The sequence below is a fragment of the Diospyros lotus genome, chromosome 11, assembly GCF_014633365.1.
Source record: "Diospyros lotus cultivar Yz01 chromosome 11, ASM1463336v1, whole genome shotgun sequence".
Lineage (NCBI taxonomy): Eukaryota > Viridiplantae > Streptophyta > Magnoliopsida > Ericales > Ebenaceae > Diospyros > Diospyros lotus.
Window position 1 is genome coordinate 32,508,965 of NC_068348.1, and position 21,987 is coordinate 32,530,951.

Here is a 21,987-nt window from a genome sequence, read left to right on the forward strand (position 1 = left end):
AATATTTTCATTAAAAAAATTAAATTTAGCTTAAGAAAATAATTAAAAATTAAATTAATAAAATTAAATATAAAATCTTAAAAATAAATTTAAAATTTCATTTAAATTAATAGCAAAATTAATTAAAAATCTAATTTAAAAAATCTAATTTAATATTTTTTTGATAATTTATTTAATTTTACTCAATTAATTTATTTTTAATTTATTCTATTATTCTTTTAAAAATAATCAATTAATAAATGTTTTTAATATATATTAAAAAATATAAAATATAATTCTGAAATTTTAATAAATGTAATTCTGAAATTTATTTATAAATAAACTTATTAAATGTTAAAAATCTATATATAAATATAATTCTAAAATATAATTCTGAAATTTAAATAAACTTATTTTACTAAATATAAAATTAGTTGTTAGAAACTTATTCTCAGAATTATGAAATTTTAATATAGATTTTTAATAAATTAAAAATCTATTTTTAATTTATTCTATTATTCTTTTATATATTTGTTTTTAAAATATATAATGTAGCATCCCAAAAATTTGGAGACAAGTAAAAATAATTAATTTGGGTGTTTGAGGATATTTTAAAATATTTGAAGATTTTTGAGAAAATATTTATTTATGATATTTTGAAAAATAGGAAATTAAGATGATTAATTAAATTAATTGGATGTATTTATGAAAATAATAAAATAAGCTATAATAAAAAAATAATAACAATAATAATCTAAATCATAATAATAATAATAATAATAATAAAAGAGTTAATCAAATTAAATTAAATTAAACTAATTAGTTAATATATATATATATATATATTTGTATTTGTATGTGTGTGCTATGCGTGGCGCATCCATGGCCATATAATTTTGTGGCTTAAAAGCCACTTAGGTGATATATAAATAGGATAAACTTGGGCAGCAAGCATTGGCTTCATTTTGAAGGTCAATTCAGCCACTTTTGTTGCCGAGGAACAGAGAGGAAAAGAGGGAGAGGAAGAGAAGTTGAGCGAGAAGAGTAGCAGGGGCTCGGCGGCTAAAAATGAGAGGAAAAGTGAGAAAAATTAAGGGATTTTGTGGATTAATTGGTGATTAAAATATTCAGGTAAGCGGGTAAAATTATTATAAGTATTATACGTTTAAATCATAGATTTTATACGGTTAAATTTGATTAAAATATGCCGTAAACTTATTATTTTATGTTAAATGTTTTATTTCGCAGCGGGAGTGTGAGAGAAGCTATGATTGACCATCTACAGGCAAGCTCCTAACCCTCTCCTCTCGTTATTTATTTCCCATGAAAGTTTTTGAGGTTTCTTATACTCTAAATCCTCCCTCACCTTGACTCGGTTCCACGCATCAATAACAATAATCCGCGTGGTAACCACTTAATGACTTTTATTATATTAATAGGTTTATTGTTAATGGAATGAGCTAAGCAATGACGTCATGGTGTTTTTTATTTCAACCGTCACGGAGTTTCGTATCGCTCCGCTTTCCTTGGGAATGATGTCGAACCCATTGGGGTTAGGTTCTTAGATAAATTGATTATGGTCAGAATTAGGAGAATGTGCTAAAGATTCTATTATGTATGTTGAGATGGTTTTTATGAATGAGGAAATATGAGAATGATATCATGATGTTATGTGGTTACGTACATGAAGAGTTTTGGAGAAATATTGTGTAATGTGAAGTTTATAGGCTATAAAAGTTAATGGTGTCAGTAAGTGTGTCTAAGGGTATGGGTACAAAGCCATTGACTGTTGATCGTGGGTCGTGGCAGTTGATGGCTGGATGTATGGGCGCCAGTCATCGGTTGTTACGATAAACGCTAGACGGCCAGAAGAGCTGGTACTCCAGATTCCCGCATTGGTTTGTGCATTTCATGATGTGTGTGCCACAAGGGGCTGGGTTGCATTCACGTGGAGACATGTTTTGTGTGTGATGGGATGTGTGAGCATTTACATGACCCGGTTGGTCTAAGAGCCAATTTGGGTACCCTAGGTGAGCATATGCATTTAGAGACATCTCGCATGTGTGAATTCTTATGTGGGCGTTAGCATAACCTGATGCTTGGTTTATGGGGGCCTTGTCATCACGTTTATACTACAAAAGCCGTTGCATTTCTTATTTGTTGCATGGTGAGAATGTGTGTTTTAGGTGATAAGTATGGGTGGTAGGCGTGGTCACGGTAAGACCTTGAGGTGAGACCCACGGCGGCGTGATCCACGATGTGGCCACGGTAAGACCTTGGGGTGAGACCCACGGCAACCTAAAGACCTTGGGGTGAGACCCATGGCAACAGTAATGTAAGCACCCCTGCTCGGATATCTCCAGCCACACGGACTACCCGAACGGGAGCGCCTACGGAAGGGGAAAATAATGAAACACAGAGATAAAGACCACCCCGGCATGCATACACGAAAATAAGAACAGCGGAAGCAAAGCTCAAGACATGCATGCACTATGGGTACCCCGCTAACACAGCGGTCACAAGACAAATAAACAAACACAAACTCCTACGCCAACATACACAAGATTCGAGAAAACACTTGGCACAGTACGAAATAATAGAGTAAATTCTACTTAGACATCAGAGTGGATAGGGATTGACGAGACTGCCTGTACACCACACCGACTCTGCCGTTAAAGCTGACTCTCTTGCCATGGCCCACACCGCCACTACCTGGAATGATGGAAAACAAGGTGAGTCAAGAGACTCAGCAAGCATAAGAAAGAAAAGGCTGAAGGCTACACAAAACCAGAAATCTCACCCCAGAATAAACCCTCAGGTACACACAAGCCATGAGACGCAACAACACAAAAGCTCAATAGCATAACAAAATAAAAGCACATACCGGTCCTTGTGGCCCACATAAGATGTAACGCCCCGTTTTCCCACAACGAGCGTTAACTCGAGATTTCGGGATATATTTTTTTTTTTTCAACATCGAACACACAACATAAGTCTCTCAATACATATACCTTCATCACAATCATTTCCCGACAATCCCGAGCGTACCTTCTTAGCATATCAAAATTTAATAATAAACTAAGACAGGTATCAACAATCACATCAGCGGAAGCAAGATCGAAACCTCAATGATATATAACCGACAATTCCTTTACAATAACCGAATCGATGTTTCACATGAAAATATCAAAATATTACATAACCTCTGAACATCGTAATCATGGACAAAACCTACGAAAAACTAAACATAGCCGCTACATCTCGATGATATTCTTTCCCTTGGCGCCACCGCTTTCACCTGGAACGTTTGAATATTCCAGGGACATAGTCCAAATTAGATGCTGAATCATCTAAGTGAGAGTTCAAAAACGTTTTCATGCAGATATGAAAAATCATATACAAAATCGATAAATCCCGACATGCACCAGCCTAAGAGAATCCCACATAGCACTTAACCCTAACCGGGGAAAATGCAATCTCTCTAAAGGCGACACAACCATTTCGGCTCATTGGCAAAACAATCATGCTTAAGAGGGACAACCTCGACATATGAACCCGGGAATCACCCCATTGTCATTGTTAGGCTTTATGCTCCAACTCAAAAGCAATCCAAAACCCAACGCAACCCTAGCCCCAAGAGTGCCACATCAGCACTATCCTCGGAATCGACGTCACCTCGGCATTAATGCTATTGCTCAAAGGAACCTGGGGTGGTGTCCACTCGTAGCCCCGCCACTTGAGCCTACAACCGAGGTGGTGTCCACTCTCAGCCCCGCCACTTGGGTCTCGTAGGGTGAAGTCCGTCTCAGCCCCGTCCCAAGTGGGTCACCTAGCATTAATCCTAGGTACGCATCCCGAGTGCTGTCACTCTGGGCTACGTCACAAGTTACCAACCCACATCCCACATGGACGACACAAAACAAGCCAATGCCGAAAAATCATAACATGCTTAAAAATCAACATCTCAATGTATGCAATTTACTGTACGAAATTCAATGCATGTGTAAATAACTGTTTGGACAACCATAATACACCAGGCCATAGGGATGAGCATTCGCAGTAAACCATTCACATGTCACTCAAGGTCCCTTCGGGTAGAACCACTCATAAGTCAAAACAAAGTTGGGGGCGAACACTCACCTTTGGCGATATTTCGATACGCCTCGATTTGCGTGCCTGCCTCGATTTGCGTGCCTTCTTCGATCTTCGCACGAGTCACTTCGTCTCAACCCTCAAAGCACCCTAATCATCACATTTGTCCAACAATTATAATTTTCCTTAATTTTCTCACAATTTTCCTATTTTTCTCCCATTTTCTTCTCTAAGAATCCAAAATAAATATCTACACAACTATTTTCTCAAATATTTTTACATAATAATTCATAAAACAATATTTATAAGCCTCTGGGATTTTCTGGAAATTTTTCACATTTTTCTCCTATTTTATCAAATTTCCATAATTACTTTTCCTTGAGAAAATTTATTTCTCATCTATTTACTTCGAATATACTTCAAGAAAAATCACCAAAACTCATCAAATAAATTCCTTATACTTCTGGAATTTTTTCAGAATTTTATAAAAATTCCTCCTATTTATTTTCTATTTACATTTCCTTTCAAAAATCAAAAATAATTATTTCCCCAAGAAATTTCTAAGATAAAAATTCATCAAAATAAACTATTCATCATTCTTGAATTTCTGGATATTTTTCCAGAATTTTAATTCCTTTAATTCTATTTTTTATCGAATTTTCTATATTTTCAGAATTAAAAAATACAGAAAAATACCTCCGGTCATCTTCTCCGGCGACGGCACACCGGAAAATTGAAGCGACGACACCAGGCTATTCCTCTCACTTAGTTGATCCCAATGGTACCAATATTGCTCGGAAAAGACCACCGTAAGCCTTCCGATTTGGCCAAAAACAGTCGGTCGAAGCTATCCCGCCACCGAACTCCGGCGAATCAAATTGACCCTCGATTCGAACTCCGATTGGCACGAAACTTTCCAGATCAGTTACCCATCACCTTGCGAACAAAAGCCCCTTATTAGATCGCTCGATCGATCACTCTACAACCCGATTTCATCTTCACTCGATATATATATATATACATTCGGCCAAATGCAAAAACACCCCTACACCACTCCAAAAATTCCCAAAATCTCCAGAAATGATCCTCTTCCCTCAAGTATCGAAAGCCCCTTATTGGTTTCCCTCGATTTGCTCTCAAAACCGAGCAATTTGATGCTTCATTTTCGGCCGAAACCCTTGGCTATTTATAGACAAATTCGACCCCCACGTGGCCGATCTCTGGCCGAACCTTTCCCCACACGCTTCCTAGACTAGCCTAGGCCACTCCCTGCCGATCCTAGGCTGTCAAACGGCCGGATTTTCTGGCCAAATCCATGGCCAAATCGGCCATGCTTGTACTACTTTCTGAAAATTGCATTTTGGTCCTTGGAAATTTCTCTTTTGCATTTTGGCCCTTATCCTCAAGCCCCTGATCTTTCTAACACCCTCACTAAGACCCTCAAGATTAGTACCTCTCATTTCTCCCTTGAAACTTTTGAAAAATTGCCGTTTTGACCTCCCTCGGGTAAATTTAGAAAATTGCACTTAGGCCCGACTGATTTATTTGACCTCAAATCCACTCGATTCAACCTGAAACCTCTTAAGGGTTGTTCTATAAATCGAATATTAGTCCTTGATACCCTCCTTTGATTTTTTGGACATCGTTTATAACAATTCGGTAATACGACCTAATTGGCAGCTGTATTTTTGCTGTACCGAAAACTGTTTCCGATCTCATTTCTTTTATCACTAAAAATCATAATTTTAATTGCTCGTCGATACTATACCATTTTCCTTGGCTATCTAGGGTCCGAGGTACTCCCTCTGATTAATTCGGTCGTCCAAAGCTGTGTTAGTGTGCCCTATAGTCTTATTTCTCCCAAAATTCCAATTATGCCCTTCATCAAATATCATTTTTATCCTCAAGATTATTCTCGGGTGTTACATAAGACACTTGGCACCCAAGTCCCATACCAACCTGCAGCTGCCCTGAAAGGCAACAAATATCTGCAACAAACCTGCGCGCGTTGTCCCAGGCCGGTACTCCCGTCACCTGTATCCGTCGGTACTCCCGACAACCGAGCCATAGGCTCCCTCGGAACGGTACTCCCGTCCGAGAACTAAATACTACTAGTATCCATGCAATGCACATAGAAATGCAATGGCGTAGTGAGCATCAACGTGATACAAGGCGCTCATACATCCAGGCATCAGGCCATGCTCCGCCCACATAGTAAACCACACGCCATGCATATGCCGCGCTGGATGCAACCTAACCAAGCTAAAATGTCCGTATCCAAGCATACTCAACAAATGAATATCCCAACATGCATCCTGTACCCATGTGCATATCAAATCATGAACAGTAATACAATGCATCTACTCATGCAGTAAATCACATACCGGCAGAGCTAGTCAGCAATACCCGGCACCGGTCAACGGCCAGTGACTAGGGGTGTCTGCCCAACGGTCCACTTCAGGGCCGCACCGTAGTCTACCCCAACGTCACTAAACGGTTGACCCCTGCCCCACTGCTCAATAGCTCTAACCAAATCATAAGTAAATCCGAGAAAAACTGTAAATAAAACCCGCACGACTAGGAACCTAGTTCCCCAATTGGGTTCAGCATCATTCCGAAAGGAATGGGGGCGGTACAAACCCCCGTAGGCTCACAACGAATAAAATTATAGAAGTCTCAGATTTAATTTAAATTAAAACAAATGAATAATAGTTCAACCAATAAGGCAAAGTACCGAATTAAAGTAAAGGAGATGATAAAATACAGGAAATCACGGGATTTTCCACGGGAATTAAAGATCAGGAAGAGAGGGTTAAGAGCTTGCCTTTACACGGCCGCTCCTTGCTTTTCTTGCGCACCCGCTGCGAAGTAAACGTTTAATAACTATTAATAAAACTCGTGGCTCACAATAATTAAATCTAACCGTGTAATTTAAATAATTTAACCATCTAAAATCCCATGTAAGCACATCGTAAATAAAATCCCGACGAGTCTTATATTTGATTTAAATTAAATCACATCAATAACACCCTCAATATATATAATTAATTAATTAATATATAATATTAAGAACTCACCAATATGCACCACTACCTCCCGCGTAACTTATAAACATAGGAACATATATATATATATATTTTTGCTTAATAGCATATACAAATATCTTCACCCATATGCTTACACGGCCAGGCAATCCTTTTCTTTTCTATCACCCTAATTTCATTGCACCCACACACAGGGACATTAACGCCCCATATACTGTATTTACACACACACATATATATATATATATTTAGATATGCAATTGGCACCCTCACTGTAACGCAATTCTCACAATCAAAACAATATACACACAGTAAGCTCACCCCCTTGCACACTGTGCACTACATATATATATATATATATATACTTACGCACCAAATTAATACACCCAACACAGCATAATCACCCAAATTAACAAAATCAAACTTATATTTAAAATCTAACCGTACGAAATTATTAATACATAATAACTTACTTACCCAGCTAACTAAACCACAAAAATTTCTCCTAATTTCCAGCCTCAAAGCGCCTTCTTCTTCTTTCGGAAGCCTTCTGCTTGCTCTCTGGTTTAACCCCAATTTAATCTCAATTTTAGCTTCAATTGAAGCAATTTAAAGCAGCAAAATTTCGGCAGAAAGCATGGCCAATTTGGCCTTAAAATTAGCAAAAACAGAGGCACGTGGAAGCTGCAGCAGGGGCGCATCAGCGCGCGCCACGTGGCAGCCAAGGGCTGCCCACCGCCTTACATGAAATGGCGCCGTTTTGGGCGCCTGAAGCTTAATAAAAATCAGCAAAACCCCCCACTGTTTCCTTTAATCACACACACACCCCACGTTTCTTTTATTCTTTATTTCGCTTATACCCTGACATTTCCAAAATTCCACCAATTTAATTTATTCTCCTATTTCATAAATACTCCCAATTAAATTAATTAAACATAAATTTCTTATTTCCTCAAAATTACATAATTAAACATTTTTTTTTTCTTAATTCTCCAAATACTCCAAACATGTTTAACAATCAACTTACACGCGATAATTACTAAACATCAACCATTCACCAGATCATTCAATTCCAATAAATCAAAATCATTTCAAGTGCAAAATTCAGCAATTATTAATTGTTCCCAAATAAATTAATAATTATTTATTTAATTCCCAAATTTCGGGATGTTACAAGTAAAACCTTGGGGTGAGACCCACGGCAACAGTAAGACCTTGGGGTGAGACCCACAGTAATAGATTATGATGTGAGCAACAAAAATAGGCAGGTTAAGGACATGGTATGGAGGTAGCTTATAAAAGGCTGCCAACAGGTATGTATACGGGACTCGGGTGCCAATGTGTGACTTATATGGGCCCCTGGTTCCTTATGTGCAGTTAACTTTATGTTATGCATGTAGAAGTAAGGTACATGTGGATCATGGCATGGTGTGGTTGCATTGGCATTAGTTGCATGGGGTGTCATGGGAAGAGTCCTATCCTAAGCCCTCAGCCTTTCTTTTCTAGAGCTTGCTGAGTCTTGCGACTCATGTTGTTTTACATCATTCCAGGTACGTTCATCAAGGTTGGGTCCAGATCGACGTGTCATGGTAGCAAGTGCAGAGCTCTCCCAAACCTAAATCCTGGGTGTCGTGTGTCTGGATGAAAGTAATGCTTTATGTTTGTGAGATGGAGGCATATTATGTAAGCCCAAATGGGCCCAAGTGATGAAAGGTTTGTAAAGATGTTTATGAGATGTTATAATAAAAAGAGATTATGATTTAAATAAGGATTATGTTATTGTGAGTGTGTTATAGTTGTGTCATTGTTCGATATCATTTAAATAATGATCATCTCACGGATCCTCTATCCGCGATAAGGGCTCTGGGAGGCGGGCCGTTACATATAAAATATAATTTTGCTAATGTATATAATATATATATGTCCACATATGTCAAGGAGTGTTTCGCAGATCAAGTGGTTCACGAACGCGTGTGCATAGTGAGGGTTATGGGTTCGAAACGTGGGGAGGGGGAAGGTGCTGGGATTTAATTTCCAGCATCGCCACGTGGCGCGCGCATAGATGGCCACGTGGCGTGCAAGGGTTGGGCGAGGGCAGGGCTCGCGGGCGCGGGTCGAGCGGTCGGGCGCGGGCTGGGCTGGCCCGCGCAGGTAATTAAAAAATTAAATTTTTTATTTTAGCGGCCACTAAAATTAAAAAATTAATTTTTTTTATTAATTTTTGCGGCGGTTTTGAAATCGCTGCTAAAATTAAATATTTTTTTTTTTAATTTTTAAAAATAAAATTTTAAAAAAAATTAAAAAAATAAAATTTTAATTTTAGTGGCAGTTTCAAAACCGCCGCTAAATATTATAGAAACCGCCGCTAAATCACTTATTTAGCTGCGGTTTTAAAAAATCGCCGCAAAATTTAAAATTAGCGGTGGTTATTCCAACGGTTGCAAAAAAACGCCGCTAAACGCTCCGCGACGGCTGACTTAGCGGCGGTTCTAAAATACTTAGCGGCGGTTAAATGCAAAAAAAATCGTCGCTAAATGCTGATTTTTTTGTAGTGTAAGGTTTGTTCTTCTTAGCTTCTTCCTTTCTTTGGCTTCGAGTTTTTTCTGATGCTGATTGGGGATCATGTTTGGACTCAAGAAAGTCCACTACTTGGGTTCTGTATTTTTCTTAGGCAATCTTTGGCCTCTTGGAGAGCTAAGAAGCAAAGCACAGTCTTTTATTTATCAACTGAAGTTGAATACTAGGCTCTTGCATCCATTGCTACTGAGCTTGTATAGCTCACTCAGCTATTATTGGACTTCCAAGTTATTTATCCAGCTCCTACTCTACTTTTTTGTGACAGTCAAGCGGCGGTCCATATTGCCACTAATTCAGCGTTTCATGAATGCATGAAACACATTAAGTTGGATTGCCATTTTGTTTGCGAGAAGATTGTTATTGGTCTTATTAAGTTAATTTCTATCCACACTTAGCATCAACTAGCTAATGTGCTCACTAAACCCTTGCCAGCAGCTCAACTCTTTCCTTTGTTATATCCAATATGGCCATTATTGACATTCATGGTTCATCTTGAGGGGGAGTAACCAATATTGGCTAGCCTAACAGTTATATTATTATGTTTTGTTATTAGTTTTGTTTATTGAACAATAGTTCTATCAGCAGTTAATTAGAGCATGTGCACATGTTGTATTTAAACTCGCTGCAATGCAGCTTATTTCGAGCAATGAGAGTTTTGAGACATTTTTTTCATTCTCTCTATTTCAATAGGGGTCTTCTTTTTGGACAATTTATATTCTTGATGCAAACTCGGAGGCATAGTTTGTTCAAATCCAACTTTCACTGTAGCATCCCAATTACCTGTGGACTTGCAACAACCATAAGGATATGCTCGCATGCACAATGTGCTGATCCTCCATATATGGGAGTCTAAAAGTCTTCTTGAAAGAAGGGTAAGCATGACAAGTGACTAAAATGACAAATAAAGTAATAACAGTAAAAGAAAACACTTTTTTGGGGTTCTAGTTAAATTATCATGAGAATGAGATCATACCTACAGCTAGCGCTGAACAGCATGCACGGCTTCAACCCCATTATTCACAGCGTCCAAGCTATGGCCCAGCTGTTTCATTTGCGTAAACCCGCAAATGAACAAATTAATAAATTGATAATTAACTTCTAATATTTTATATCCAAATGGTTATTTAATCCCGAAACCAAATTAACCAGGCGCTAGAGGGATGGTGTTGACTGGCTGCATGGGGCCGTTGTACAGTTTGGCCGGTAAATTGAAGAACGACACCGCCAATTACTGTAATGCCACGTAACGACACAATTGATATATATATATATGAAAGATACTGAAACGCCAAATCATCTCTCTCTCATTAGCATCGCTGAAGTCTTTCAAGCCGACTGATCATATGGACTGGACTAAGTCCATTTCTGTAAAGTGTTATTGGAAGAAGATGGATGAATTGCAGATTTGTATTCCAATAATTTGAAGTATATACAGCAGATAATTTATATACAAACTTTCCTCCTATACATAAGCTATTTTGAAATCAAAAACAATATCACAATGTAACTGTTGGATTTGAATATCAGTTGCAATCTCCCTTGTTGTGACTGAGTATTCTGAGTTCCGTGTTTGTAGTTGTGGCGTTAGGATGAGGTTGGACTATATCTCTAATACGCCCCCTCAACCGAATGGGCAGATCTTGAACATGAAGGTTGTCACGTAGGAACTGAAAACGAGCGGAAGGCAGTGGTTTTGTTAATAAATCTGCAAGCTGATCCTTAGTGGATAGAAAAGAGACTTGAAGCTTTTTGGCTAAGACTTGATCCCGAACATAGTGAAAATCAATTTCAATATGTTTAGTTCGGGCATGGAATACTGGATTAGAAGATAAATAAGTAGCACCAATATTGTCACACCACAACTTGGGACTCGTCACTAAGGGAAGCTGCAGATCATGAAGGACAGATTGGATCCAATGTAACTCTGCTGCTGTGTTGGAGAGTGATTTATATTCTGATTCAGTGCTGCTTCGAGCAACAGTTTGTTGTTGTTTGCAGCTCCAACTGATAAGATTGGATCCATGGAAAACGCAGTATGCCCCAACACTACGTCTGTCATCTTTGTCACCTGCCCAATCGGCATCACTATACCCTTGAAGAGAATGTTCTGAAGTACTTTGTAAATGAAGGCCATAGCCCACCGTAGACTTTAGATACCGAAGGATTCGTTTGACAGCTTGCCAATGACTGTCTTTGGGTTGATGCAAGAATTTGCTGACACGATGGACTGCAAAAGCAATATCTGGACGAGTGAAACCCAAGTAATGTAATGCACCAACAGTGCTTCTATATAGTTGGGGGTCAGAGCAATCATGACCTTCAAACTTAGACAAACTACAAGTGGTACTCATAGGAGTTGAGCAAGGCTTCGCTTCATGCATGTGAACTCGGTGTAATAGGTCGGACACATATGTTCTTTGGGTTAAAAAGAGATCATGGCCATTGAACAAAGCCTCTACACCGAGGAAATAGGATAGATTTCCTAAGTCTTTTACAGGGAAAATAGCTCCAAGTTGCTGAATAAATTTTGCAATTTCATCGGAAGAAGACCCAGTGATGATTATATCATCAACATATATAAGGATGAAAATAGAGAAACTGTTATTGTGAAGAGTGAATAAAGAGGTATCTGCCTTTGAGCCAATGAATCCCATTTGCTGCAACTGTGCAGTCAGTTTAGAAAACCAGGCTCGGGGAGCCTGTTTAAGACCATATAAGCTTTTCTTTAAACGACACACATGATTGGGAAAATCAGGGTGTACATACCCTTGAGGTTGTTGCATATAAACGTCTTCTTGTAGTTGGCCATGTAGAAATGCATTCTGGATATCAATCTGTCGAATGATCCATTGTCGTGTAATAGCTAACGATAATAACAACCGTATAGTTGTTGGCTTAACCACAGGACTAAAGGTCTCCGTGTAGTCCACACCAGGTTGCTGATGATAACCCTTTGCCACCAAACGCGCTTTAAAACGCTCAATACTACCGTTGGCATGCCTTTTAATGCGAAACACCCACTTGTTTCCAACAAGATTATAACATGGCTTGGGTGGAACAAGATCCCAAGTACCATTTTTAACAAGAGCATTAAACTCACCATCCATGGCTTCACGCCAGTGGTGATGTTTAGTAGCCTCAGAAAAACAAGTGGGTTCTGCAACAGATGAGTCATGAGTAGTAAGTAAACAGTGAGGTAACGGGTAACGAGCTATACCAACATAAGGAGCTTTTGGCTTGAGAGATTGTGTTTGTGATCGGGTAAGCATACGGCGCGGCATTTGAATATCATGGGAATGTGGAGGATTTGGTTGGTGAGAATTTGCAGCATCCGTTGCTGGTGCAGGAGCAGCATCTGAGCATAATAGAGTAGACTGAATATCCAAAGGCACTTGATTTTGTGGATTAAGTTGGTCAAGTGGCAGCTGGTCAGTAGAACAAATGCGTGGACCTGCATGGTTAGTGTGAGTACTTGGTGGACATAAGGATGGTGGTAAGGAAAAAGTTGTTGGTTCGGGAGGATTTGATTCAGAGAACTCTTTGTGGTATGGAAACAAAGACTCATCAAAAACGACATGCCGTGAGATGTATAATTTTCCTGTAGCCAAGTCGAGACATTTGTAGCCCTGGTGTGATAGACTATAACCAAGAAAAATACAAGTTGTAGATCGAAAATCAATTTTATGTTTGTTATAAGCACGCAAGTTTGGCCAACATGCACATCCAAAAACATGCATAAACAAATAATTGGGTTTTTTATTATAAGCCATTTCAAAAGGTGATTTGTTGTTTAGTGATGTAGAAGGAAGGCGATTAATAATATAAGTGGCAGTTAAAAAGGCGTCTTCCCAAAAAGATTTTGGCAAATTTGAGTGAGCTAACAATGCTAAGCCCATTTCAACAATTTGACGATGACGACGTTCAACAGAACCCATTTGTTCATGCGTGTACGGACAAGCTAAACGATGTTGAATACCACAAGTTTTAAAATAGGTATTCAAACGTCTATACTCACCTCCCCAATCAGTTTGAATGGCCTTAATTTGTAAATCAAAATGCCTTTCAACATATTTTTGAAATTGAAAGAAAACAGTTTCAACATCAGATTTGAATTTCAAAGGAAACACCCAAAGGAATTTAGTAAAGGCATCCAAAAAGCAAACATAATAACGAGATCCATAACTAGAAACAACCGAGCTTGGCCCCCAAACATCAGAATAAATTAATTCTAGAGGTTTTGAAACAGAATGAATTGAAGTAGAAAAAGGTAAGTTGTGGCTTTTAGCCATCTCACACTCAGGACAAATATTTTGTCTCTTATTGGAACCTACTGGTAAATTATTATTGCGGAGCACATGTCGAACAATACCATAAGAGGCATGGCCAAGACGACGATGCCAATCTGTAACAGAGATTCGAGCACCAACAAAGGCAGACGGAAGACAGCGTTGAAGAGATGGAGAGAAGCAATAAAGGCCATCAGACATAGATCCTTTATGTAGGACGTTCCCCAAGTAATCCTTAAGCAGAAAAAAAGAACTGTGAAACTCAAAATAAACATTATTATCTTGAGCAAATTTTTGAACAGATAGTAGATTTTTTGTAATTTGGGGTACGACAAGAATTTTATCAAGAATAAAAGATGAAGATGAGTTAGATAAAGAAGCAGTTCCAATATGAGTTATTTGCAAACCTGTACCATCACCAATTTGAATTTGATCAGTGCCAGAAAAATCATCACTTCGGATATTCAGATTACTCATATCATTGGTCAGATGATGCGTTGCACCAGTGTCGGGATGCCACTCGTGTTCAGTTGAATGCTGCTGAGATTGGTTGGAGGCTAGGTTGGCTTGAGGATTGGGGCGAGGTGGTGGGGGATGAAAGTGAGGATCAAAGCGTTTCCAACAACGGAAAGCCGTGTGACCGGTCTTTTCACACAATTGGCACCACATACTGGTATTACTGCGACCACCTCCACGATTGCCAGTGAATGAATTACGCCCCCTGCCTCGAGGAGCTGTTACATAGCTACGGCCCCGTCCTGAAAAAAAGGGTTGTTGTCGAGTGGCAACATTGGCCGAAGGCATGGGCAAGGATAAATTTTGATTATTATGCTGAATGCGAGCTTCACACGTCAAGAGCATGGAGTAAATTTCTTCCAAGGTGAGAGAATTGTCACGATGAGATACCATAGAAACAAGAGAATCATATTCTGGACCAAGTCCAGCAAGCAAATATGTGATAATATCATCACACTTTAGGGGTTGACCAGCAATGGCCAATTCATCTGTGAGACGTTTGATCGTCATGAAGTAATCAGTTGCAGATTGAGTACCTTTTCGCAAAGTAGAGAGTTGAGAACGAACATGTACTGCTTTGGCACGTGATTGTGATGCAAAAGCAGAGCTTAGAGCCGTCCAGACTTCAGCGGAAGTGCTGCAATGAGCAACCTGGGCAAGAATCTCATCAGAGAGAGAAGAATTTATGCAGCTAAGAATAAGATTATCCTGGGTTTCCCAAATATCATAGGCTGGGTTGGGGCTTGTAGAGCCATCAGAGGCAGTGATGGTTTTTGCAGGTTGCCGAATGGTGCCATCTAGATACCCGTAGACTTTTTGGCCTTTGAGGTATGGTAACATGGTGGCTTTCCACGTTGGGTAATTCAAACGTGTGAGTTTGGTGGGGTTGATGGAGGAAGATGGGTTGAAGATTGGAAGGTTGGTTTCAGCAACATTTGAAGTTGAGGAATTTGGGGAGGCAGACATCTTGAACCAGATCAGTTAGACGTGAGTCTTAGATGCTCTGATACCATGTAAAGTGTTATTGGAAGAAGATGGATGAATTGCAGATTTGTATTCCAATAATTTGAAGTATATACAGCAGATAATTTATATACAAACTTTCCTCCTATACATAAGCTATTTTGAAATCAAAAACAATATCACAATGTAACTGTTGGATTTGAATATCAGTTGCAATCTCCCTTGTTGTGACTGAGTATTCTGAGTTCCGTGTTTGTAGTTGTGGCGTTAGGATGAGGTTGGACTATATCTCTAATAATTTCATAGTTTTCAATAATTAAGTCGCATCATCAGTCAAGTCTCCATCACTTGCTATAGTTTTCAATAATTAAGTCCGTCTATGTATTCGAGATAGAATCTAAGAATCAATACGGTGTGAAGCATAATACATTGACTAAAAAGATAAAAAGACTCTCCATCAATCCCTGTTAATTCATATTGTACGTTGTCAGAAGGAATTAATTAATCCCTGTTATAGTCAATCACTGTTTTCTCCATCAATCCCAGTTATTTCATTGAACGGTATTATTTATTCATTCTGCGAAGCTTCATAGGTTGATTTGGTCAAGGTAAACTATATATGAAGAAGAAGAAGAAGAAGAAGGCGTGCAGTTGTCGGTTACGTGATAAAATCAGTGAAAATCTTTGGGATGGACCTACAGCTCTTAATGTTAAGGGTACAATATTGTATTGATAAACACTTTCTGTTTAAGTAAAAGTGAATAATTTTTTTTTTAAATTGCTAATCAGAAGTGGTTGTTATATGGACGGGGGATGTCATCCTCATAAGAAACTTTAAAGCCTGTCTGTCATTAATTTAATACACATCATCAATCAGCCTCATAGAATGGTTGATTTGGTCAAGGTGGCCTGTGACAATGGTATGCATACAGCGACAAGTGAAAGCTTTGAGCTTGAGGAGAGGGTGCTTCTCCGAAGGTTCAGGGCAAAATCCTGCTTCGGAGGTTACCAAGTCACATCAATGAAATTTTTTTCATATTTTATATACTTGATTATTTAATATTTTTTTATAAAAAAAAATTATAATACAACACATTGAAACATATTTTGACACATTTTCTATAAAAATTTATAATTAGGAGAGGTGGGAATTATTTTTTTTAAAATTAAAAAATATTTTTTTCATCTCTTTTTAATCAAAAATACCCTTAGAGCAACGGTAAGGTACATGTTTGATTGGTCTCGTGCAACATGGTGAAAATTCAAAAACTCCTAATTGTGCTCCCTTTGTTTGAGGCAAATACCAAAAATAACTTAAGCCTTTTCACCAATTTCTATTTTAATTCAATCGTTTTAATTTTAACAATTAGATTCAAATTAGTTTAATTGGGTACAATTTTATCTAATACGTAAAATTAATTCAGATAAAGTATGTTTATGTTGATATGAGATAATATGTATTATATAATAATAATATTTATAAGATACACATGTAATAAAAAAAAAATGAATAGTCGATGACAACTTCTGGCCATTCTACTCCAGTTGTTGTGACTAGGCTCCAACCCTTCTTGGTGAGTTCCCAAAGGAAGTCCGAACAGAGCATGCTCTGCCCACCACCAAGGGAACCGAACAGAGCCCGCTCCGCCTTAACCTCGCTCCTAGGGACTCCACAAGACTAATTGGCGTGGAAATAGGAAAGATTAAGTTCTTGATTTTGTTGGAATTGTGGCAGAGTCTGCCGATTAACGCCTCATCAAGAAGTTCAATGTCCTTTGCCGAGGGGGTGATCATGAAGGCCTCATCATTGGGGGTGGCTAGGGCTTCAAAGAAAGCTAAAATCTCATATTTGGAAATGAAAGCTATGGTAATGAAGCGTTTGAGAGCGGAAGTAGCTTGGTCACCATTTGGGTGGGAGAGGTGGAGATGAATGGAAGCCTCGATGTGGGGCATGGTTTGGATGAGAATGGTGGCGCACCATAGGGGTTGCTAGCCATGGAGACGAAAGTGGTGGGAAAGCCTCAGCGTGTAGTTTTGAGGCATCGGGAAAGCGACGATGCAATCTGTAGAACTTTTGAATAAATAACAAATGGTATGTAAAATACCTAGATTGTAGCGGAATAATCGAATATGATTTTCTTAACAATCTTCGTGAAAGAAAACTATAAAAAAAATTTTATACGTCCACCCCTTGTCCCCCCAAGACTTGAATGGTGATGCCGAAGACAGTATATGAGCGATCAGAGACTAATTCTAATTGTTATCATTTTTTTTTCATTAGGCTTTATGCCTATTTATAAGTATTACACAGATATAGATGAGCATATCCCTATAGGAATTTGAATTTAATTCAAATTCCAATTACTTATCCCATTATATTGTTAAAATTCAAATATTAATGAATTTGAAATAAATTCAAATTCATAATATTTATCTTATCAGTAGAGAATTTAACCTAATATAATCGCAATTCTAACACAATGATAGTGACACTAATGTTATGGGAGTGATAGTTGACTATTAATTTTGAAAAGTTGGGGGTTGCTTCTCGTTTTGGTAGCCCATGGAAGGAGAGTCACCAAGTCCTTCTACCACCCTTGTTATATTATTTGATGATGCGGAGCCGATCATCTTCTTCTGTCTCGAACCAAGTACCTGCAAAAAGGGTGGGGACTTGCTCCCCGTGATCCCTCCGACGCTCAAGTCAGTTCATAGGGTTTTTGAGGAGTATAATAGTAATGGAAAAATAATATATAAGTCCCTTAGGAGTCAGATCAGATCCCATACCTGTAGAGGTTGTCCTCTATTTATAGATGTCCGTTAGCCTTTCCCTTAGGAGATAAGATATATTTCAAAAAGAGATGTCGATCCCCTTTCCATGGGGAGAAAAGATAATCTTCCCTAATAGAGATAATTCTTGAGATATTTAAAGATATCATTGGTTGACTTAATCTTCCTCTTTATCTCTTTCCAGTTCAAAATCATAATAAGGATTATAAAGATAAGCGGAGTTCCCAAGTCTTGACACGTGGCGATCGCCCATTGGCCTTTACTAGCACACATGGCTCCAAGTTAATAGTAACCTCTAGGGGTAGCACAGTAAAATTGCCCCCCTATAAATATTCCCTTATCACTTGCCCCCCACTCCTTGAGGTGATCGAGCGAGGAGTTTGAGTAGCTGAAGGAGTAGTCATCATTGTTTTTCTGAGCCTCTGTAAAAAAATTCTGCTAAAAATTTGGGTTAGCAGTCTCGGATGCTGAATTCGCTTCTTAAGTCTCCCGGTGCCTTTTCAGTCTTCCCATGCAAAGGGTGATTAGGTCGCTCGAGGTGATAGTGACGTTCGAGAATTTTCCTGTAGTAGAAAAGGGGCCAGCTCTTAAATTAGTACATATATATATATTTTTATTGTTATTTTTGGCCTAGGACCGAGGCTATGCTAGTCGAGGCCGCATTCCTCATCTTCGAGGGCCGCTGGCTAAGGCTGTGGGGGCCGAGGCCGCTTGCCTTATCTTCGGGGCCGTTTGGCCGAAGCTGTGTTGTTCGAGGCTGCGTGCCTTGTCTTCGGGGCCATTGGCCGAAGCTGTGTTGGTCGAGGCCGCGTGCCTTGCCTTCGGGGCCATTGGCCGAGGCTATGGTCCCCTTTGGTCTTCGTTTGGCGGAGGTTCGTAATCTTCGAACTGGTGCCTTAATTAGTAGGGGTGGTCCCCTTTGGTCTTCATTTGGCGGAGGTTCGTAGCCTCCGAACTGGTACCTTAATTAGTAGGGGTGGTCCCCTTTGGTCTTCATTTGGCGGAGGTTCGTAGCCTCCGAACTGGTACCTTAATTAGTAGGGGTGGTCTCCTTTGGTCTTCATTTGGCGGAGGTTCGTAGCCTCCGAACTGATGCCTTTTGGTCTTCATTTGGCGGAGGTTCGTAGCCTCCGAACTGGTACCTTAATTAGTAGGGGTGGTCCCCTTTGGTCTTCGTTTGCACATGCTGGCTTGGATTTGTAGTTGATGACAAGATTTTAAAGAATATCCATATTTTATTTTCGCGGTTCGGCGAAATGCCTACGTCCGCAATTAGAAATAATGTTCATATTTTGTCTCCGCGGTTCGGTCTTGATGCCTACATCCGCAATCAGAGATAATGTGTGTTCGGGGGTTCGGGGCCCTGCGAGGATCATATTTAATCCTTTCATCTTGAGTGTTTGGGGGTTCGAGGCCCCCCGAGGATCATATCTGATCCTTTGCTTTTTAGTGTTCGGGGGTTCGGGGCCCCCCGAGGATCACATCTGATCCTTTGCTTGTGAGTGCTCGGGGGTTCGAGGCCCCCCGGGGATCATATCTGATCCTTTACTCTTACGTTGTCGAGGCCTTTCGGACCTTCGGTTTTCATGTGCACATAATGGCTTGGATTATAGTTGATGACGGGATTTCAAATAATATCCTTATTTTATTTTCGCGGTTCGGTGAAATGCCTACGTCCGCAATTAAAGAATAATAATATTTTATCTTCGCGGTTCGGCGTAACGCCTACATCCGCAATTAAAGAATAACAAATATTTTGTTTTCGCGGTTCGGCGTAATGCCTACGTCCGCAATTAAATAGAGTATTTTATTTTTGCGGTTCGGCATAACGCCTACATCCACAGGTGTTCGGGGCAAGCCTTTCGTCTGTTAACGTTATTAATCCCGAACATTTTAACAGAATCAATTAAAATTCAAGTCATTGGAGCATATATATCAAGCAATTCAAATTAAAAGCTTTTGCCTCTGCCTATATAACTAGCAATTCTCCAATAGATAGTAGTTAAAACACTAGAATGATAAAACAAGAGAAATAAGTTTTAACCAAAGCGACATTAACGGAGCTTCCGTCGCCGCCATTATCGCTGCTTGTTGCGACCATCTCCTGGCTCATCCATGGCGGCTTCTGGGTATATACCCTTTTTCCAGAAAGCCTTCCCCTTTAATATTATAATATAACACCTCTTTTCTTACTTACTCTGCTAAGCTTCTATGAGGAGCTTTTCTCCAACATATATATATATATATAACATGAATGTAAATGTGTATCATGTATGTATGTGCGTGTGATCCACAACAATGGCAGAATTAAGCTTCTTTTATGTGATTGAATATATATATCCATATATATATATATGAATCTTTCGGCCTTCTCTTTCAATTATTTTTACATAAAACAATAATTGAAAAATAAAAACCGTAGGAGGCACAAAAAATATTAAAAGAGAAACAAGCGTACCCATGATGCAATCAGCAAATACGTGTAATTGAGTTGAATAGATTTCCTACGGCTTGAAATTGTACTTGGAAAACAAAAGGAAAAGACGAAGGCCCCACGGTGGGCGCCAATTGATGATGCGGAGCCGATCATCTTCTTCTGTCTCGAACCAAGTACCTGCAAAAAGGGTGGGGACTTGCTCCCCGTGATCCCTCCGACGCTCAAGTCAGTTCATAGGGTTTTTGAGGAGTATAATAGTAATGGAAAAATAATATATAAGTCCCTTAGGAGTCAGATCAGATCCCATACCTGTAGAGGTTGTCCTCTATTTATAGATGTCCGTTAGCCTTTCCCTTAGGAGATAAGATATATTTCAAAAAGAGATGTCGATCCCCTTTCCATGGGGAGAAAAGATAATCTTCCCTAATAGAGATAATTCTTGAGATATTTAAAGATATCATTGGTTGACTTAATCTTCCTCTTTATCTCTTTCCAGTTCAAAATCATAATAAGGATTATAAAGATAAGCGGAGTTCCCAAGTCTTGACACGTGGCGATCGCCCATTGGCCTTTACTAGCACACATGGCTCCAAGTTAATAGTAACCTCTAGGGGTAGCACAGTAAAATTGCCCCCCGATAAATATTCCCTCATCATTATTACATAAGACTTATTATGTCAACTTAACATTAATACACGTTATCTAAATTGATGTATGTTGGATAAAATTATATTTAATTGAGCCAATTTTAATCTAATTATCAAAATTAAAATGATTTGATTAAATTACAAATTCATAAAAAGATTTAAGTTATTTCTTGTTAATAGCCTCTCTCTTTTTTATGTATTCTTCTTTTTTTAAGATCTTTCAGGGTTTATTCATTGTGTGTCGAATATTATATTCTATAGTTGCTATATAATAGTGAGATTGCTGAGTTTTGACCTATTCAAAGGTGGATCTATACATATATGCTTTGTATAAAATATTTCTAATCAACTTAGTGTACTTTTTGGTGGAGGGTAAGTTTAGAATGTTTGTTTGGGCTACAAGAAAAGTATATACAGATTAGGGTCTTGGGAAGTGTCGTGAGGTGTTTATTGCGTACCATATATTTATTAATAAATTCTGATGTTTTTTTTAAATAAAGACAAAACATTTTATAAAAATAAATTACATCATTATAAATATTAATTATGTTATATAAGAATAAAAAAATAAATAAGATACGAAGCAAAAATGGAACAAAGCACCACCTAAAATACAAAAGTACTTTCTATGAGGGTGGTTTGATACTTTTGATCGC

General features: G+C 38.7%; 1 protein-coding gene and 1 long non-coding RNA gene across 2 annotated transcripts in view; one reads left to right on the forward strand and one right to left on the reverse strand.

The window, feature by feature from the left end:
* The window catches only part of LOC127812892 (glutamate receptor 2.2-like), a 78,952-nt gene that overhangs the window by 42,834 nt on the left and 14,131 nt on the right, over window positions 1-21,987 (forward strand). The window lies entirely within an intron of this gene.
* LOC127812894 (uncharacterized) lies at window positions 3,024-5,250 on the reverse strand. Its single transcript, XR_008026011.1, has 3 exons — window positions 4,768-5,250; window positions 4,120-4,221; window positions 3,024-3,277 (listed from the first exon to the last, which is right to left on the reverse strand). It is a non-coding gene; the product is annotated as an uncharacterized LOC127812894 (long non-coding RNA).